This window comes from Dreissena polymorpha, chromosome 11 (assembly GCF_020536995.1).
Source record: "Dreissena polymorpha isolate Duluth1 chromosome 11, UMN_Dpol_1.0, whole genome shotgun sequence".
Lineage (NCBI taxonomy): Eukaryota > Metazoa > Mollusca > Bivalvia > Myida > Dreissenidae > Dreissena > Dreissena polymorpha.
Genome location: NC_068365.1, coordinates 23105676 through 23127290, shown reverse-complemented (window position 1 = coordinate 23127290; position 21615 = coordinate 23105676). Strand labels below are relative to the sequence as shown.

Sequence of the window (21615 nt, the reverse complement as noted above, 5' to 3'; positions counted from 1 at the left end):
AGAACATCCCCCGGTGTAGAAATGTAAAATGAGGGACATTTGGACATGTTTAACGTGAACGTGAAGAACATCCTCCGGTGTTGAAATGTATATGGATGGGCATATGGACGTGCAGTTGGCTTTGTACACGTGTACAATTACGTTCTTTTACTAGTGTGCATGCATGATGAAAGGCAGTACGTTGAACTGTTTCGCTATCCTTATGGTATGTTTGTTTTTTTAAGTTTGTTTAAATGTACTTGTTTTCTTTAATAATGCAATTCTATATTGCATTAGATCTGCGGTTGGAAATGTTTGTATTGCACCGCAAATACAAGTCATTTATAATAACGTTATATAACGTAATGAGGAGCCGTTATGTAAAAGCAAAGGACCGACTTTGTAATAGCTCATGCTGGGCAAATATTTTTCAAAACATTATTCAAAATAACAAGGGAAAACTATAAATCATGTCTTCAAGTAAGAGTTATTTACAGTAGTCTAAGAACAAACTCGTTAATGTACACAATAACATTGTTACAAAATGGCATGTGCACTTAATGTAAACTATTGGTAGCCGATTACAGTTGAATTCACATAACACTTCTCAATGCATTTCATATCATTCAACATTGAAATGCATATTAATATATTGAATTTGTATTTAATGTTGCAGTCTAATATTGTATTGTCCTTGTATATGCCATTCATCTTTAAAATAAAAGTTTATATAATGAAAAATGAACATATGTACAAGTTCACATTGTATTCTTCTTTCATAAATCATTCTACGTTGAAATAAAAGTGTACACATGGATTTTTTAAATTAAAATTTACTGTCCCATATTGTATTATCGTAGTATATATGTCAAAAAGTTATAAAAAAAACAACATTGCAGTTTCATAGTAATTCACCCTTTAATTTTGCAGTTCCATATTGTATTCTCCTAAAATATATGAAAAAAAAACACTAAACAAATGCAGTTTCATATAGAATTTTCCTGGTACATGTTATTCTTCTTTGTAATCCAAGTTTTTATATTGAACAATATATATGCATGTGCAAGTTGATATTGTATTATTATTATTGTATAAGTCATTCTACGTTGAAATAAAAGTTAACACATAGATTTTTTTAAAGTTTGATGTTCTATATTATATTATCCTAGTAGATATATCAAAAGGTAAAAACAGTGCAATTTATAGTTATTCTTTCGTTATTTAACTTTCAAATAAAAGTGTATATATTGATTTATGTTTAATTGTGCGGTTTCATATTGTAATCTCCTGCAGCAGAAGAGTATTTCAGACCACACAATTAGTAGATCACTTTCTTAATCTAGTTCGTAATAACTATTCCGACAGCCAAACACTTTAAGAATACCATTCGAATCGACTATCACATGGTTTGTAATTACGGCATGGAAATGATAAGAACTTTGCTCGGAAACAAGCCACATCTCAGGCAGCATGGCTATGTATAACTTTTCTTGGACAGCCGACAAACCTCTTGCGGCACGGATATGATTAGAAGTTTCTCGGACAGCCGTCAAATCTCATCTCGACATGGATATGATAAGAACTTTCCTCGGAAACCAGCCACATCTTAGGCGGCATGGCTATAATTAGAACTTTCTCGGACAGCCGGCAAATCTCATCTCGACATGGATATTATAACAACTTTCTCGGACAGCCGAGTCTCTGCGCGGCACGGATATGATAATAACCTTTGGTCGGAAACCAGACAAATCTCTATTCGGCATGGCTATGATAAGGACTTTTGTCGAAAATTATACAAATCTCTACTCGTCATGGATATGATTAGGACTTTTGTCGGAAACCAGACAAATCTCTACTCGGCATGGATAAAATTATGAACGTTGGTCGGGAACCAGACAAATCTCTACTCGGCATGGATATGATTATGAACGTTGCTCGGAAACCAGACAAATCTCTACTCCGCATGGATATGATTATGAACGTTGGTCGGAAACCAGACAAATCTCTACTCGGCATGGATATGATTATGAACGTTGGTCGGAAACCAGACAAATCTCTACTCCGCATGGATATGATTATGAACGTTAGTCGGAAACCAGACAAATCTCTACTCCGCATGGATATGATTATGAACGTTAGTCGGAAATCATGCAAATCTCTACTCGGCATGGATATGATTATGGACGTTAGTCGGAAACCAGACAAATCTCTACTCGGCATGGATATGATTATGAACGTTAGTCGGAAACCAGACAAATCTCTACTCGGCATGGATATGATTATGAACGTTAGTCGGAAATCATACAAATCTCTACTCGGCATGGATATGATTATGAACGTTAGTCGGAAACCAGACAAATCTCTACTCGGCATGGATATGATTATGAACGTTAGTCGGAAACCAGACAAATCTCTACTCGGCATGGATATGATTATGAACGTTAGTCGGAAATCATACAAATCTCTACTCGGCATGGATATGATTATGAACGTTAGTCGGAAACCAGACAAATCTCTACTCCGCATGGATATGATTATGAACGTTGCTCGGAAACCAGACAAATCTCTACTCCGCATGGATATTATTATGAACGTTGTTCGGAAACCAGGCAAATCTCTACTTGGCATGGGTATGATGGTGAACTTTCGTTGGAAACCAGACAAATCAATGCGCGGAATGGACATTATAAGACTTTTTATCGGAATTGCTTCTTAAGAACTTATTAAACGTGAAAATGGTTAAATGTAAATCGATGTATATGTTAAGTAAGGCAAAAGTCCGAACTAAAAATTCTGATTGTGACAAGCACACATTACAGAACTGTTTAACACTCATATCAATTTGTAAATATGAAACTTTTGTAAAAATTCACCGTACAAATATTTAATTATGAAACTATTGTAAAAATTTACCTCACAAAATATGAAAGCAATTTATTAGTTTGCCAGGCCTAGCTAACAAATCATCTGCGGAGAGGAAAATCGGAATCAGTTATTGTCTCAACAGTCACTTAAAATGTCACCGCAACTTTGGAGTAGCTTTACATGTATTGAAATTTCAAGTGGACACTTTCAATTGTGTTACCTTACCGTGAAGTGCATTGCAAGCGCTTCGTCTAAAAAGCATACCGACTCAGTCAGCTAGTTTCGTTTTACATTTCGAAATTTTGTGAAGCATTTATTTCCCCTAAAACTGTATTCCTTTCAAAAAAATCTTGATTACAGGGCTGAACACGCTCTGTGAGATCATCAATTTCCTTGTCAACAATTTTTCTCGTTTAAAACAATTATACTTATAAATGTTCAAAACATATCGGATAAATTATTTAGCGTTGTTTTCAAGTGGATACTATCAAAGCAAATATAAGCTGCGCTCTGAAAAAACTGGGCTTAATGCACATGCATAATGCCTCATCCCAGATTAGCCTGTGTAGTCCGCTTTTAAGGTATTTTTCGTTTATAGGAATTCTCTTTCTAGCGGAAAACCAGTTAAGGTGGAAAGTGTTGTATCTGATAAGACTGTGCGGACTGCACATGCCTATCATGGACGACACTTTACGATCATGAATTAAGACCACTTTACGATCATGAATTAAGACCACTTTACGATCATGAATTAAGACCCATTTTTCAAAGGCTCGGCTCAAATATCGTACATGTACGATTCACTTATATCGAGCTTAGACTTATTTCGATCACTTTGTTTACATTAAGAACGCAGCTCTCGTGATGACGTCACGCGTGCGCTCCGAATAATTTGTCTAACTAATATTATCACGCTTGCAAATAAATACAGACACGACTAAAATGAGTAAAAACAAATATAATTACGTTTGAAAACCTTACTTCAACTGAAATAATCAAAATTTGGCACTATTTCATTCAATTTTTTCGGTACCCTTTCATTAAACTTGCACATACATTGCAGACGACTGCGATAGTGTAAAGTTTGTAAACACAACACTTTCATGTATTTGATTTATTTTAAAGAGAATTCTTTTACTTTTTCACGATTTTCAGAAAATGTGGCATGGAACAATCTGTTCGTGCACATCGCGAAAATAGTGACTTGACGATATACACATGTTCAGTGAGTATACTTTGTCCCGATGGAATGCTAATTTTATCAAACCTTTTTAAAGTAACATATATGCCGAAATTTGCGAACGTTTGTGTTTTTTGCAATTCTTGATAACTTTTACGTGTCAATTTTGCTCAAAAGAGATTGATCGATAAACAGAAACTTCTTAAATTGTAAATAGTAGTAATAAAATAGGTAAAATTACTGTTTCCGTTTTTTAAATGTGTTCAGTGAATCGAAGTTTCGAAGCTTTGTTGGCCAAATGCCTATCCCAATGGAGCACTCTTGCTTTTCAGGATGTGACGTCTCGATACCAGGTAAACAACGCGCGTAGTGAATGTAATTGGCGGAGGTGTGAGGAAATATCGGCTTTGCGTCGTTAAACACGCTGTAAATATACTTTGTGCCAAGGGGCTAATTTGGCCTGTCTGACTTCGCACAAAACCCCAACACAAAACACAAAAATACGCATCGAAAAATGAAAACGCAGCAAAATGCTTTTAAGCGAAAAAAGACCCCTATTATTAGAGCATATCAATAGCGTTAAAACTCGTACGTAAATAATCTTTACAATATTTAAATAGCGCCTCTTCATTTTTAGCTAGGTTGCCTAGTCTTCACTCTACATTTCTCTGCAAAAAATGTTACTTTTTTAACAGCTACGGTAAATTTCGTCGCTAAAACCTTCATAGTGCGTATCCTTGATCAAACCCGATTAGACTGATACGATATCGTTAAGTAGTCACCAACTACCAGTGAACCGCTTGAAAAGTGTCATATATTACTTCCGTTTGCAGTAGTTGTAACAGATGTTAATCGAAGATCAATGCGCCTATGATATATATCTGTGTTCATTTTTGTTAAACACTGAGCTGAGAGTGAGTGTATTGACCTACGATAAACAACTGTAAAAATATGGTATAATTTGCTCCTAAAAAGTTGTCGTAATTGCGATGTCAATGCTGGTCATTACGTTTTTTTTTGTTTCATTTTAATATTGAACAGGGATCTTAAAGGGGCATTTTCACAGATTTTGGCATGTTTTGAAGTTTGTCGTTAAATGCTTTATATTGATAAATGTAAACATTGGGTCTAAAAATCTTCAGTAAAAACAAGAATACAATTAAAGAATTTAAAAAAGTAACCCTCATCGGGGCTCGAACCACTGACCCCTGGAGCCATGGAGCAAAAGTTTACAGCTCTATCCACTAGACCATCCGCTCTTATAGCAATTTCAATGTATTTTTAACCTCATATATGCAATCCTCGTAACATCAAAAAATACAACGACAACAACAGAATTCTCCAAACTATTCAATCGTTTCGCGTTGCAACGCTTTATAATTTTCAGGTTTTAAAATCGTCAAAAGATTCACATAATGGATATTTTAGAGCATGGTTCAGTATTACTGTTTCCTCACAAATATCATAACTTCAAGCAACATTTGCGAACCTGAAACAATTTTTTTCAATTTTTTCAATTTACCAAAGCGTGAAAAGGCCCCTTTAAGTAATTAATTGAAGTGAACTTTACATGGGTCAAATTTTATTTTACATGCAAACCTTGCCAATTTAGAAAACTTGTCTCATCATGTGCTCCTTATATCGGGGTAAATTCGTAAAATTCGTAAACGTCCGTAGTATTCCGTTCGCGTTCAAATTGCATTGCGTATCATCTATCAGGATTAATATTATTTAATCCCCGCCTTATAACAAAATTTCGTATGATCGATATAAGAATCTCATTTCAGAAAACAAACTACGAAAATATTACTTATCTTCGTAAAACTATAAAAACTTGGTATAAATCAATTAGAGATATTAATCATAAAGCGAAACGAAACTATTTGTAGGACTCTTTTTTGCTATAAGTATTTACGAATATTCCAAATATAATAGGGTTGTTAATAAATACATAAAATGACCGTAAACAAAATACGAAAGGATTGAGCAAGTCCATTAAAAAATACGAAAGGAGTGAACAAGTCCATTTATTTCCCGAGCCAAAATATCGCCTCTTGTAGATTGTGAAAAAACGTACTTTGAATTCCAAAATAAAGGCGAGTAATTATTTCCTATTCTGTGTAGGAACATGTACATATTTGCTTTCAATCTGAGTTGATTATGCACGATCCATCATGTAAGCATAATTGTTTCGCACATTTAATGAAGTTTAAAGCCCTTCATTGAAATCAGATTATTTCTTTAACATCTGGAATACAAATTCTTAAATGGGATATTGAATGGTTAATCTTGTACACTTTTATGCATCTGATTTCCTTGATTACCTACTATGTGTCTTACATGAAGGTATTGTGGGGTATATCTTAAATAAATAATTAAAAAAATCTATTTAAAAAATAAAAATTACATTTTTGCGAAAGAAACATATTTTGTTTTATAGGGGTGGGCGTGGGAGGGGGGGGGGGGGGTTATTAATGTCTACACATATTCATTGAAGAAAAAATGAAGGCCATTATTTTCATAATATTCCAGTTATTCATTTTCATAAATCTATATTATCGACAGTTTAAGAACTATTTTAAATAATTTAGCAGGTCAAGATCTATGTATAATTTGACGGTTTTATGTCTTTAGCAACAAGCTATACCTGGGAACACAACGATGAAATCTCGTAAACCTTTGCGCCCTATAGGAATTACTAAAGGTTTTAAACACTGAATGTTATGGGTGGCTTACCTTATTTATATTATTAAAGCAATTCTAGCGAACCAAAATAAACACTTGCAGCTAGCATTCTTAATTTTTAACATCACTAGCTGGCATAAAAGGCTCGCACAGAAATTTAATTAAACGTTACGTGTACCTTGGAACACAGTGGTGATGTTAATACGGAAATAACAAAGTGTATAACACTTCTGTTAAAATAACCACAATCATGAGTGGACAATGTCGTGTTTCGATGTCGTATTTGTTTATGAGATTCTTCCGTGTCTGCATTATGTGAGGTCTCAAGTGTGTCCCAGCTCTCCTACCTAATCAACTGACTAGACACCTGGAGCACACTTGATTTATGCTGCAATATCAAGCGATTTAGTTTGAAATGAAAAACTCTCCAATATCGGTATTGTCATGAGCTGTGGAAACGGGGTATATAAATGATGCTGTCATAAAAAGGCATTAACTCAATGTCAGATATTCGCTTAAAACCGTTTCAACTAACAACTTAAGTCATTCGCAGGTTTTTCGTTGTTGCCCATGTTTTCTCATAGCTGTGGTATGTGGTTGGAACGTATTATGTAATGGAAAGTTTTATGCGCGTATTTTATTGCGCTATATTGGCAAATGGTAAAATGCATTAACATGGCCTTAATATATCTAATTAAAAAAGGATGTATATCACGGCCTTTAATCACGGGCGCCACCTCTTTTTAGAGATGCATCAATAAATGAGCCAAAATGCTACTTCCGAGGTGGCGTTCAGGCCCGGGTGTTTTGAAATTTAACGGATAATTGTACATGGTGATCAGGTTTTATGTGTTATTTCAATATTGTTCGCATTATTTTCGGCCAATGTAGTGCGATTCAGAAAATATAAATTCATAACAAATGTACAGAAACATACAATCACAACCCATTTGGAAACGTGAGAACCATTATAAGTTGTTGCATGGTAGGATTCGTAAAAGCAAATCGATATATTTTCTGTGTGACGAGCACATTCACCGCCAATTAAATCGCTCATTACATAAAACGATTGCTTTGAACCTGTAAGTAAATGCATGCACAAAAAACATCGGCCTCAAGCCGATCTTATAGATAAATTTGCATTTTTCAAAAAGGGATGGAACTAATGCCAAGGAGGTGGCGCCAATCCACATTTATAGCTATTTTAAAGTGATGTGGTTATGTAATGGTTTCTATTATGTTTACAGGACTTACATTATTTTTTGTATGTTGTCTTGTCTTCATTTTTTGGAGTGCATAGTGGTAAAAACAGCATATAAAAGCCCAATTAAGATTCATTGACATGGGCCTTTTAGTAACGTTAGCAGTTGGATTAAGGGACACAAATCGTCGTTTCAAGAAGAAGTATTATCTTTTATTTAAGTTATTGGTTTTATTGAGAATTACACATTTTTGGTAAATTTCTTACACTATGTTTTATTCATGCTGGTGACTTCGTAAAGGAGTTAATAACTTATATTTTTAAAATATCTACATCGTATTTATTATAGAATGTGTTTATATTCTTTAACGATTTGGGTCTTCGTATGTACGTTGAAAAATAAAGTAAATATAACCAATAACATTACATATCAAATGTACGTCATGTGATGATGTCACTGCGATTCGACTGTTAATTGATACATCCTGCATTGGCGCCACCTCCTATCATTAGCGCCATCTCCTTACCATTGGCTCCATCTCTTGTGGAAAAATGCACAATTATCTGTTACGTCGGCAAGATCGGTTGAGAGTCTGAGTGTATGTTTCTGTACATTTTTGGATGAAATAACATTCGCTGTCTCGCTAAAGTGCCAGCTTTTACAAATAATGCCATATATGCTGGAAAAAAAACAACATAAAAACCTAATCATCCTGTTCAATTATCCATAAAATTTCAAAACATCCGGGCCTGAGCGCCACCTTGGAAGTTGCATAAGCTCATTTATTAAAGCATCTCAAAAAAGATGTGGGCCCGTGATTAACGGTCGTGTACATCTGATTTTTTAAAGCAAGAACAACGACTAACGCAAAGCGGAAAATACTTACTTAAATTGCACAACGAAATTTTTTATGAAAACGACAACTTCCTTAAAGCCATTGACGTTATCTTTTAATTCATCAGCATATGTCAATTTTGATTGCATCATAAAATATGTGGGCTCGTAAATGTTCATACATGAGCCTACAAGTTTCAAAGTACAGTGGTAAAAACGTATAAAAAGCGTCATTGAAAGCCAAGGTACACGTATCATATGAGTCGTGTTCTGAGAAAACTGGGCAAAATGCATGTGCGTAAAGTGTCGTCCCAGATTAGCCTGTGCAGTCCGCACAGGCTAATCAGGGACGACACTTTACGCCTAAACTTGATTTTCAGTAAGGAGGGACTTCCTTGAAACTAAAAATACCATAAAAGCGGAAATTGTCGTCCCCGATTAGCCTGTGCGGACTGCACAGGCTAATCTTGGACGAAACTTGACGCACATGCATTAAGCCCAGTTTTCTCAGAACGCGACTCATATTATCAACGAATGCCTACTAGGCTCGTATTCGCAACACACCGTAAGGGAAAACTGTATTACATACCTTTCGTTAAAAATCATGAAGTCTCGAGCTTTTTCGTGTTAAGTTCTTTTTACACAAGCATGGCTTAAACATGTTAATATTTTGAAAATATTTGACGTTGCATCACGTTTAAAGTAGAAAACACGGGCTTTCACATAGGAATGTTGATTTTGAAATTTCACTTCGTAGAACTTAAATCAAGAATTTCCTTGTGATCTTTGTTAATAGCAGTCCAGGTTACAACGGGATAGCACGTATTGTATTACCTGATTCATAAATCGTCAGATACACAGCCATTAAATACCGAATTATTCTCTGTACAGCCAAAAATGGCACGAGTGTCGTTTTAGTATTCACTATTAATGTTACTAGTTATATGGTCCTGTATCAAGCTTAGTGCCATCTTAAACTGGTCCAAATGTATGCCAATTAACTAAACAATAAACAAACACGCAAAGTGTTGACAATTAAGAAAATACGTATTTCATGTATGATTCATGTCTGTTCATTGGTATTAACTGTTTAACTAGATGCATGAAGGCGACAGCGGACAGTAGCGACATAAAATCCGCCATTTAATACGAGTGTGGGTGTCTGCACAACCAGTGTTATCATAAAATCTTATCATACATTCTGTTGCAAAAAACCCCAATAATTATATCTCATAGCCATATTGTTAGACAAGTGGCAATGTTAACACAAGCGCATGGATGATTTTAAAATTATTCAGTGGGAAAATATAAAAATGTATTAAAGTGGATAATAATTCATACACATGTATGACACGCAAAAAAACTTTTGTAAAAGGTGACTAATAAACTTTTTATAAATATTGCAAAGAAGCTATCGGTAAGCATAAAAAACAAAATGTTATAATAACGGATAGCAAATCTGAGCATCGGCAAATATTAAAGGGGCCTTTTCACGTTTTGGTAAATTGACAAAATAAAAGAAAATGTTTCAGGTTCGCAAATTTTCGTTGTAGTTATGATATTTGTTTGGAAACCGTAATACTGAACATTTACCATGCTCTAAAATTAATATCCATTATATCAATCTTTTGACGATTTGAAAACCTGAAAATTATGAATTTTTGCAACGCGAAACGATTGAATAATTTGGTGAGTTATGTTGCTGTCGTTATATTTTGTGAAACTACGAGGATTGCCTATGTATAACATACATCACTCATTGTATAAGCACGGACTGCCGAGTGGTCTAAGCGATAGACTTTTACTCCAGGGGTCAGTGATTCGAGCCCAGTGAAGGGTTACCTTTTTCTTTCTTTAATATTTTTCTTGATTTTTTTTACTGAAGCTTTTTAGATCCAATGTTCACATTTATCAATATCAAAGCATTTAATAACAAACTTCAATACATGAACAAATCTGTGAAAAGGCCCCTTTAAATACTGTTTGTATAACTCTCATGTTCCTTGATTAAAAAGGAATGTCACAATGCAAGATCAAAGGTCAATATTTTTGTTTCCGCTCATTTAAATTCGTATGATGCTATTTTTATATTTCTTTTGATTATTGTCTGCTAAAATACATCACAAGACGATGTTTTGCATACAAATCCCATGCTCCTTGCACGGATTTCCGCGCAGCTTAAGTTTCAGTTAATAAAGGTATTGCCCCTATAACACGCTTCACGTTTCCAACACATGTCATATCATTAGACACGCCCTTTTTTAAATCTACATAGCCGTTTCTACATAAGTACTCAATAGCTATCTCATTGTAAATCCCGCGCACAATACAAATATTAAACCCATTGTATGTATACCCCACATGGGAAGACGTATAGTCACGCACATAGCAAGACACAGCTTACAATTGCTACTGTCTCTAAATATACATCACGCGGACAAAAAAAACCTGCGGATATTTCAGACATTGATCAACAAAATACCGGTCACATTATGTATTTAATACTGTTGATGTTTTTTCAACACGGGTTAGCCAGGACAACAGATCTGATGCACGCGCAGTGCGTATCCGTCGTAATGTTAGCGTTGCATGAAATACTAAGTAAGAAAACAATAAAGATTTAAATGTATGCAAAAAGAGACCATTACATTCATACGAGTATTACCCGTTGTATAACCGGAGCAATTTTTAACAGATAGTGTAATATATATTTATTATACAGATCCATGTACCATGCACTGTTACAAGCAATGCCAAATAGGACTTGGGTTCTGAGCAGTTACACGGGCAACTAATTACATATTCAAGCCAGGACTGCGATGTTTTTCCGTCTTTATAAAGAACCGGAATACGATAAGTTCCTAATAACGAAACAACTACAAATTTCCCAATTGCTGTAAAAAAAATCCCAATAAAGATTTCTTTTTTTAAAATTCTTTTAGTTTCCCTATTCAGCTTTATGGCTTGAACCTAAGTAAATATTATAATGACATATTGACAACACTTTGTTATCAAATATAAAGTATTTGGGAGCTAAAATTCAAAAACACCAATTTCCATATGTGAACACTTCACGACGCGAATTTTCACAATGTCAGTGTTTTTCGCAAACATTGTTTCAAATTGGCGTTGGTGATTGATGTATGTTGATGTTTGTTTAGCTGTTCATTTTATTTTTCAGCTGATTCAGTTCATTACAATTCTGCAAAGTCATCGGTTTCATAAACACACAAATATTGAATTACAGTCCAACTACAATGTTGCACATTTTTTATTTCAGATATATTATACGCTTATGGCTGGCAGATGTTATTTCCCTGCAACGCATTAGTGCAACCGCGCTATTTGCACGAAAAATACATTTGATGTCAAGGAAAACGCTTCCGTTTAGATAATTCAAGTGTTGTATGCGAGATCCTCTATTGTTTAAGTGTTTCAACACTTATTTATATGGTATGAGTTGATTTTAATATGACAACAAGTGTGCTTGCTCTTGACAAAGTTGCAATTCCAAGCAGCTTAACCCATTTATGCCTAGCGTCTAGAAAAAAAGACTTGGCAAACAGCGTAGACCCAGATGAGACGAAGCATAATGCGGCGTCTCATCAGGGTCTGCGCTGATTGCTTAAAGGAATTCCTGTAAGAAATATTCTAACTATAAAAATAAATATACTAGACATCCCTTATTTTGGAAATAAATTGATCCAATTTAGAAGGATGGGAGAGTCCACTAGGCATAAATGGGTTAATCCGGAAAAGGGTAAAATTCCGTATGAGACCAATCAAGTTCCAGTCAAAACCGCGCATTTGAGCAGTCTGGTCAAGGCTGTCCCCATGCGTTGGCTGGTCTGGTCCTGTATGGTCATATGACCCGTTTTCGCATGACGCGGGTCTTCTAAGACGTCAATACCATAGTGCATCTTTAAATATTGAGTTTGATTCAATTGATGTTCATTCTCTTCACACTCAAAATATGATAAAACGACGGCAAGTGCCTCTATCTCTTATTTATGTAGGTACATATAAGTCATAAAACTACAAATACCAGAATTGAGTATATGGTAAAAAAACCTACGTATACTAAATTCTGGATTCTTTGACACTTGCACATATGCATTGTTATTGTTTAAAAGCTGGATCTATACTACAATGTACAGCTAATCGAGACTCATTTGATTGAAATGTAAAAAAAACATGTATTAATGTGTAAATGTGCGTTTACCATAAAAATATGCACATTTACATATTTAATAGTACTCACTTGAAGTCTATTGAAGATTGGAATATGCATTTGAAAATATTTCGTAAAATTTAAACTCTGAGAATTTCTTTTTCCAATTTAAACTTCTATGTAAAAAGTGCAATTATGAATGCGCTATCTGATAATTGACAATTGTAACCACACACTGGCACACTTAATAGTTAGTTTTTTTCCAATCAATTAAACAAGAACAAACACTAGGTCAGATTACGATTGTATCAAGAGGACATTTTTGACAATATATACAACTTTGGATATGTTGGGCAAACATTTTCAATAAATATGGGCAACTTTGGACAAATATGTATTTGACGTTCTGCGTTCCCGATCGCCTGTGATTATATCGAAATAGGAAATACAATATTTTTTATCTTCTTTTGCATTTACGCTCATATTGTTTGGTCGAAGAGCTGATCAATAGGTTGCGAAATTATCGGTGTTAATAGGTATAGAAACCACTTGAAAAAAATATTCATAAGTAAATAACTGATAAAGATGTAGTTAACATACAGGGTATCATATACTTTATGATCGGAGAGTATTTGAAGACTGTTTATAAAACACAACATTATTTGCTTTTTACAAAGCATATTCGTGGTTGGTGTTATGTTTAATGTAAAGAATCAGGTGTAACTCAAACCGGCTTTGAATATGGTATTCATATAAATTTTATGAATTTCCCGTATGCGCATTCAATTTTAAATATTGCAACATTAAAAAATCAAGATTTATTGCTTCAAAACATTAATAATATAATGTTCATGGCGCTTTATAATTCAGTTGTCAATCGAAGTCTCTTCGCCTGTTTTAAAGCCGCTGTTTTTAATTGCCGCGATGGGAGCCCTTTATCTCCGCTTCATATAAATAAGGAATAAGTTTAATCTTTACGGCAGGTCTTTTTATAGCGTATTTACACTAAATAATGTATTGTATACATTATCTCAAATGAATTTGCTTTCATACTTATTTGAACAATATAGGGTCCGAGAGTAACGAAGCCGATCATTTGGCGATCATAATATTGTGACATAACTTACATTTTTCTCAATATTTATTTCACCGCCGAACGTCTTTCTTAAGGTATTTCCTGCTTAGAAAATGTGAAATGTTTTTCTGAAAATATCCCATGTAGAGTATTAAGATGAGTGCATCACGTTTTGGTGACAGTGTTAACAGTGTGTCGGAACTTAAACACTGTAATTAGTACTGTCGTGCTGAACGAAGAGCCACACTTCACGTGAAGTGTTTTCCTTTTAGTGCCTCTGTTTAAATCATCTTGGTCTCTGGTATTAGAACGCACAGCTCTTTAATTATTAATAATAAAATTATAAATACACGATCCATCGATTTTCATTTTACTGTAACGCTGGCCCTTTTGTTTGTTATAATAAATATATATTTGAAATATGTAACTTTTTAGCAAGTTTCAAGTGATGTCATTGCAGTAACATTGCAGTAAAAGATGCGGTGCAAATGTCTAAAATAAAGTATAAGGCAAGGGGTTGGCTTTAGGTAACAAGAGCTTTACACAAACGTCACTAATACCATCGCACCGTGCGCTTTGTAACCTACCGAATAAATATGGGCCGTGCTCTGTGAAAAGGGGGTTTAATGCATGTGCAAAAAGTGTCGTCCCAGATTAGTCTGTGCAGTCCGCACAGGCTAATCAGAGACGACACTTTACTCCTAAACTAGATTTTTGCTAAGAAGAAACTTTCTTTAAACGAAAAATACCATAAAAGCGGAAAGTGTCGTACCTGAATAGCTTCTGTGACGGCACTTAACGCACATGCATTAAGCCCCTTTTTCACATAGCACGGCCCATATAGACAATGAACAACATAAAATATACCACTTGAAACTTCGTTTTCTGGTGAGAGGTGTGTGAGTGGGCGATACAAAATAAACCTGACTAAATATATATGCATAATGTGCGTACCGTGGCTTACTTTTCGAAGTGCTATATTTACTATACCATTGAACTGCGTATTCCATTGTTTATAATGTGTTTGTATTCCCGTAGCAAGGTTCTGATTTTTCAAGTGATTTAAAAATTTGTATTTACTTCTCTTTTAGTAAAACATACGCAATATATTTTTAATTATGAGGTTATCGTATATTAATGAACGTAAAGAAAACCCATGCCTTTAAATTGAAATGTGTATAAACTTTAAAAGAAATAGTTAAAACATATTGAATTTAATCAATTTAAATCCTCTTCTTGGAATTCAAACAACATATGAATGCACTTAGTATTAAAACATTGACATATACATAATTCCATTTGACAAAATATATATTACTTAAGTTATTACTTAAGGAGCTTTAGCTAAACGACCCCAGCACATTATATTACTATACAAGTGTTAACAAAATGGCATACATTTAGTGCCTGATTAGCACCGTGAAGACCTATAGGCAGTGAAACTTTTGAAGCCCATACCAGAGGCCTATTGCCTACTAGAACACCAGTGCCCTGTCGATTTAACTCGTTTAAATTAGCAGACTAGTGCCAATGCTGGAAAGATATAAAATACAATTTTTGTATGACAATTTCCTTGTATAGCTATACAACCTCATTTTAATACCGTAATGCCAATACCACATTTTAATTATTAAATGAACATTTCAGAAAAGAAGACGGGTAAGTAAATAAGAAATGATTGTCACTTGGTAAGAGAATGTTTTACCATAAATCGGAACATAGCATTGTTATCAAATAAGTGGCATCGACAAGGCATTATATTAGTCTAAGTAAGTACGAACACAAATGCTTTCGTACGGTTTCATGGGGCCCCTAAAAATCGCGGGGCCCATAGGCAGCTGCCTACGCCGCCTACTGGGTATTCCTGGACAACCGACATGATACATTCTTTTTTGTCCCTTTCTTTTCAAATGAGTATGCGGTTGAACGGCGCACAAGATTATCACTTCTATTCATCCTTATCAGCGCATTTCTTTGTCGAATGTGTAAGAAATATTATGTTCTTCATAAGGCTCTATTCATTATGCATGGCGGTGGTCTGAGTTGAAGCGGTAGTGGGAATATACAAAAAAGTTGCAATGACAGGAGCGGTGGTTGAGGTGGTAGTAGTAATAGATCTAGTGGTAGAATATCTTGTAGTAGTTTAAGTACTAGTAGAAGTAGGAGTAGTAGCTGTTGTTGTTGTAGAAGTAGTAGCAAAAGTGGTAGCAGCAGCAGCAGTAGCAGTAGTAGTAGCATTAGAAGTAGTAGTAGGAGTAGACGTTATAGTAGTTGTCGCAGTGGGCGCAGTGGCTGTATGAATAACCCAGTGGTATTAAGTGACAACTTTACAAATCTTTTGTTACGCTTGTAACGTGTGCTACGCTTAAAAGCAAGGACAAGTTCATGAAACCAATCTACTGTTCTCAAACTACCTAAATACATATATCATATTTACTATCGATTACCATAAAGGAGTATAGGCAATAACAAGCTTACATGAAATACCTGTATTGTTTTAACATCCACAAAATATGCTCCACACAAAAGTTAAACCGAAAACAACGATTACAACTGTCCTAAATATTTAGGACAAGTTTAACTTCTGTTCATCGTATCGTATCTGAATGGTTGGAAATATAATACATGTGTCGCATTTTCCGATACACCAACTCACACTGCAAACATGGGTTTATCAAGTTCTATTTATAGATCAGCCAATGAACTGGATTGTTTCAAAAAGGAAGTGTAAAACTTTGCAGTTAAAGGAGTGTTGGTCAGGCAAAATAAACGATAAGTCTCTCTGCCGACCGAAGGCGACTCCACTTTGGACCAGCAGACGATTAATTGCATGCATCAATCTATCTTACGCAGGGTTAGTTTAAACCTATTTTGTTTAGCTCGATTGCATCGAAAGCCTCAGGCTCTCGAGTCCGTTTCCTGGGCTTTTAACAGTACTTGGTGTCTTTTTAGAAGATCTAGAGAACGCTACCCCAGTGGGGATCAAATCCATGACCTCCCGATCGCAAGGCGGACACCTTATCAATTACCCCACGACGAACTTAAGAGGGATTATGGGTAAAGGCGTTGTAGAACGATTGAGGTCGATCTAATATTTGTGATGGCGTGCATCATTTACCACACTATGTTTCGAAATCAGTTTATATCGGATCATTCTCCGAAACTTAATGGGCGGGACGTGTTATTCCTTTTTCCTTTTCAAGATTTAATGACATTTCTTACCTCAAAATAATATGGTCGATGGAAAAAAATCTAAAGAACAGCTAATACGTCATATACGCGCGTCTTAGTTTTTGGCAGCAATTACATGTGCGCTTGCTACCACTTTTAATTGTAAGAGATCATTAAACTCAGTGATCTGTTAAGAAAACACGCTTCATTGCTATGACTATTTTTGGTCACTTCGCTCCCGTTGGAAAACAAGCTTTGCGACACCAATGATGTGCATTTTGATAATTAATGCACAGTCGATTCCTACCGGTTACACTTCCCCTTCTGCTCTGCTGAATTCCCAACGACCGAAAATAAGGTTCCTGATACCGTCTTTTAAACTTAAATTTAAAAAATATATTAATAAGCCTTTTATAAAAACGTGACCTATTTGTCGATCAACCATTAAATAAGAGCGTTGTGAACGATAATCTAATTTTTGAAAATGGTTCATCATATAAGACGACGACATGTACCGAATCAGTTACAACAGTCTTTATCCCTAACATGAACTTTCTTCACTTGTTTGATTGAGTCGAGTTCAGAGAAAACTGCGCATAATGCATGTGCGTAAAGTGTCGTCCCAGATTAGCCTGTGAAGTCCACACAGGCTAATAAGGGACGACACTTTCCGCTTTTATGACATTTTTCGTTTACACGAAGTCTCTTAATAGCAAAAATCCAATTTAGGCGGAAATTGTCGTCCCTGTGTCGACACTTTACGCACATGTATTATGCCCAGTTTTCTCAGAACACGACCAAATTGTGTTCCTGAATATGTGTAGTCAGCGTTCTTCATTATTAAATTTAGTTTACAATAAAATCATCTGACTCCAGGCTATATATTATAAATATTTTCATGCCGGATTCAAAACATTTATAAAATTTGCTTCAATTTCCACGAAAACTACGACGATTAAGCAGACCCGCCCAACGTTGAATGACGTTGACTCGTGTTTACCTAAGCGAATTATTGGAAGTGGAAATTTAAACCTAAGGGTGACCGAGTTATCGTAAAACTGCAAATATTGCATTGAAATGATCTTGCTTAAAGGGACAGGATCTTACGTTTGGGCTTGTGGAAAACATATCCAAATTTTACATGAGCCTCAATTTCGGAAAATGGGGCTAACTGTATGTGCGTCTAGTTTTGTCTCAGATTAGCCTGTGTAATCCGCTAAGGCTAACGAAGAGCACTTTCCGCTTTTATTGAATTTTTATTTTAAAGGAGTCCTTTCTTTAAAAATGACACTTTAGGAAGAAAGGATCGTTCCTGATTACATGTGTAGCTTGTGCGGACTGCACAGGCTTTAGTGAGACGATACTTTACGCACATGCATTAAACCCGGTTATCTCAGAGCGCGGCTCGTATATACCGGTACTTGTAATACAGGTATCATAGGTGGATTTATGAATGCGTTGAACATATGGACTCTTTTTGCGTGTCATTATTCTTTTGTCGAAACATTTTCTTTTGAAACTTGTATTGCCTTTTTCAGTGTAAAACTAAACATACGACAGTGTCGACCATTCACAAAAGCAACGACCTTCCTAAAAACGAGGTGACATTGCAGATGGTATTTCGCAATCCACAGGTATTGACTGAAAGCGAACCTCACGAAAGGATGAACGGGAGGATGGCGGGATGATGGCGGGATGATGGACCTTTAGTTGTGTACTTTATTGACAGATACGTCGATATGTTTAAGCCACCCAAGCATTTTTTCTTCAATTCTTTATGAACAACCTTTGATGCTCATAGCTTTTCAATGCTGATTATAAGCAACTGAAAGTGTCATACAAAATATTATGTTAATGAAACATATTCTCGTATCATAATTATTGTGATGTACGCACATTTTAGTTTGTATATCTCTACCAGGTATTTTTTTACAAATACAACACCGGTTTTTGTTTAAACGTTTTAATTTTGGGCCAATACTGTGTTACCTAATCGTTTAACTATGGAAAACAAAGATGTACAGATTTTCTTTTTGTATTTTCACATTTCCCAAATTCATGAATTCTGCAAATGTCCCTTAAAGTAAAGTCTCTATCATATTTCAAAATTAAACTGCAAAAGCAACCAAAAATTCATGCACGCATTACATCTGCTTGACATGATATAAATTTGAGTCTTCTTGGGTAATGTATTTGATATTGACGAAGCATCACGCAGATAAACATGAGTATTGCTCAGGGAAAACCGGTCTTAATGCATGTGCGTAAAGTGTCTTCCAAGCTTAGGCTGAGCAGGGCATACAAGCCTATCAGGGAAGACACTGTGCGCTTTTATTGTAAAACTTCGTTTCAAATGAAGTCTCGTCTAAGCGAAAACCAAGTTTAGGCCGAAAGTGTCGTCCTAGCTTGTGCTGAATTAGCACAGGCTAATATGGAACGACACTTAACACGCATGCATTATGTCCCGTTTTCCCAGAGCGCTGCTTATCTGTAGTGTTATATAGAGCTGTGTCTACTTGAAATGAATAAATAGTCCCAGCGTTGTGTTTTAAGTTTCAAAGTCGTCCTATCTATCTATATATACTGCTGGTCGTCAACAATTAGCATTACAAGCAGGCGCGTGTCAGTGCTAGGAAATTAAGGAAGAAGTGTATAGGAGATAAAAAGTAATACATAATGTATTTGTGAGACATAGAAACAAAGGTGATAGTGTTAATTAAAAGAAGAAATATACAGATAAAAGGTTAAAAACAGCCAACCTGCTCAGAAACTGTGGTCTAGTTTGGTCACCCCCTGCCTAAACTGGTCCAGGGTAGGTGCCTGTACAATTTTTGCTGGTAGAGAGTTCCATAGGAAAATAGTGGCTGGATAGAAGGAAAATTTATAGTAGTTGCTTGGAGTGGGGATTTGTCTGAATGAAAGAGGGTGCAGATGTCTAGTGAGCCGGGTCGGAGGAGTGACGTAGGGAGGCATTGGTACAGCAACCAGTCCGTGGACAATTTTATAGAACATCAGTAGCCGGGAGTCATACCTTCTGTTCTCAAGTGAACGCCACCCTAATTTGTCTAGCATGTGTGTGACACTGTTGTGATATGAGCAGTCATTTGTAACCCATCGAGCGGCCCTGCGTTGGACCATCTCGATCTTGTTGGTGTTGTGTTGTGTGTTTGGGCTCCACACTGAGCTACTATACTCAAGTTGTGGGCGGACAAGGGTTTTGAAGGCAAATTCTCTAAAGCGTGGGTGTTTTATGGGAATGTTGCGTTTGATGAAGTTAAGTGTTTGACTGGCTGTTGCAGTAACCTGGTTTATGTGTTTATTCCAGCTGGGGTCAGATGTGATGCTAACACCCAAGTATTTAGCATCACTAACTGTTTCAAGGGTATGACCGTGGAGTGTGTAAGTGGACTTGTAGGGATGTTTTGCCCTGGTGATGTTCATAACCGTACACTTGGAAGGATTAAATTCCATATCCCAAGAGTGTAGCCGATTTAGATCTTCTTGCAGGGTATTTTGTTCAGTGGGATTGTTGACCGTGATATAGACAGCAGTGTCATCAGCAAATAACCGGATATGTGACACTATGTTTTCTGGCAGATCGTTTATGTTAAGCAAGAAGAGGAGAGGGTCGAGAACAGGTCCTTTCTCAATCATAACAATATATTAACTGGAACAACAGTAACAAGCTAACGTGCATGTATATGACGTTATTTGGCGGCGTCACACGACGGCGCGCCAACGGCGACGTCACACGACGGCGCGCCAACGGCGGCCTCACACGACGGTGCGCCAAATTCCCAACAAGCTGATTAAGGGCTTAAACAGTGTTTTATCCCACTTAAACAGCGAATTTGGTTGATTAAAGCCCCGTCTATTAAATTTCTGCTATAAACCGGGGCACGAAATGACGTCATTTTTTCGACAAATTGACGTCATACATCCAGCGTAATTATCCAGTTAAACTAATTGTGTTTGAATAAAAAGTTTACTCAATAAAAAGTAGGATAAATAGAATAATAGATTAGTGTTGATTATAGATCAGGCAGGTTTATCATGCTTGGCACGAAAAAGAAAAAGCACTCGCCAAGGCTCGTGCTTTTTGTTTTCTAAGCCTCGCATTATAAACCTGATCTATAATCAGCACTAACATATTGTTCTCTATATTTAAATGCTCGATAAGTTAATGTTGCGTTATAATATAAATATATTCGTGTATGAATTAAATAAGCCGACTGCAGTTAGAATTGTTTTTCAATACTATTATATGTGTACTTCTGTAACAAATGCGAGTTTAACAAAGTGAAGGCCTGCTTTAGAATAAGAAAAAACGGTAATAACAAAATTAATATTTGCAGCAGAAGACGCAAGAGCACAACTGTCAGCAGTAGAAGTTAATGTTTCAGTTACATCGGAATAAGTTGAATAGTTGTAGGGAAGTGATTCACGAAATCGG

General features: G+C 35.8%; 1 protein-coding gene across 4 annotated transcripts in view; it reads right to left on the bottom strand.

The window, feature by feature from the left end:
• Nucleotides 1-16664, bottom strand: part of LOC127851167 (uncharacterized) — a 31638-nt gene extending 14974 nt beyond the window's left edge. For 2 of the 4 annotated variants that reach the window (XM_052384787.1, XM_052384785.1), the window contains exon 1: nt 16470-16664. The gene's annotated coding sequence lies outside the window, so the exon portion shown is untranslated. The remainder of the gene's footprint in view (nt 1-16469) is intronic. The other 2 variants (XM_052384786.1, XM_052384784.1) reach the window with 2 other exon arrangements.
• Nucleotides 16665-21615: the final 4951 nt, after the last annotated feature.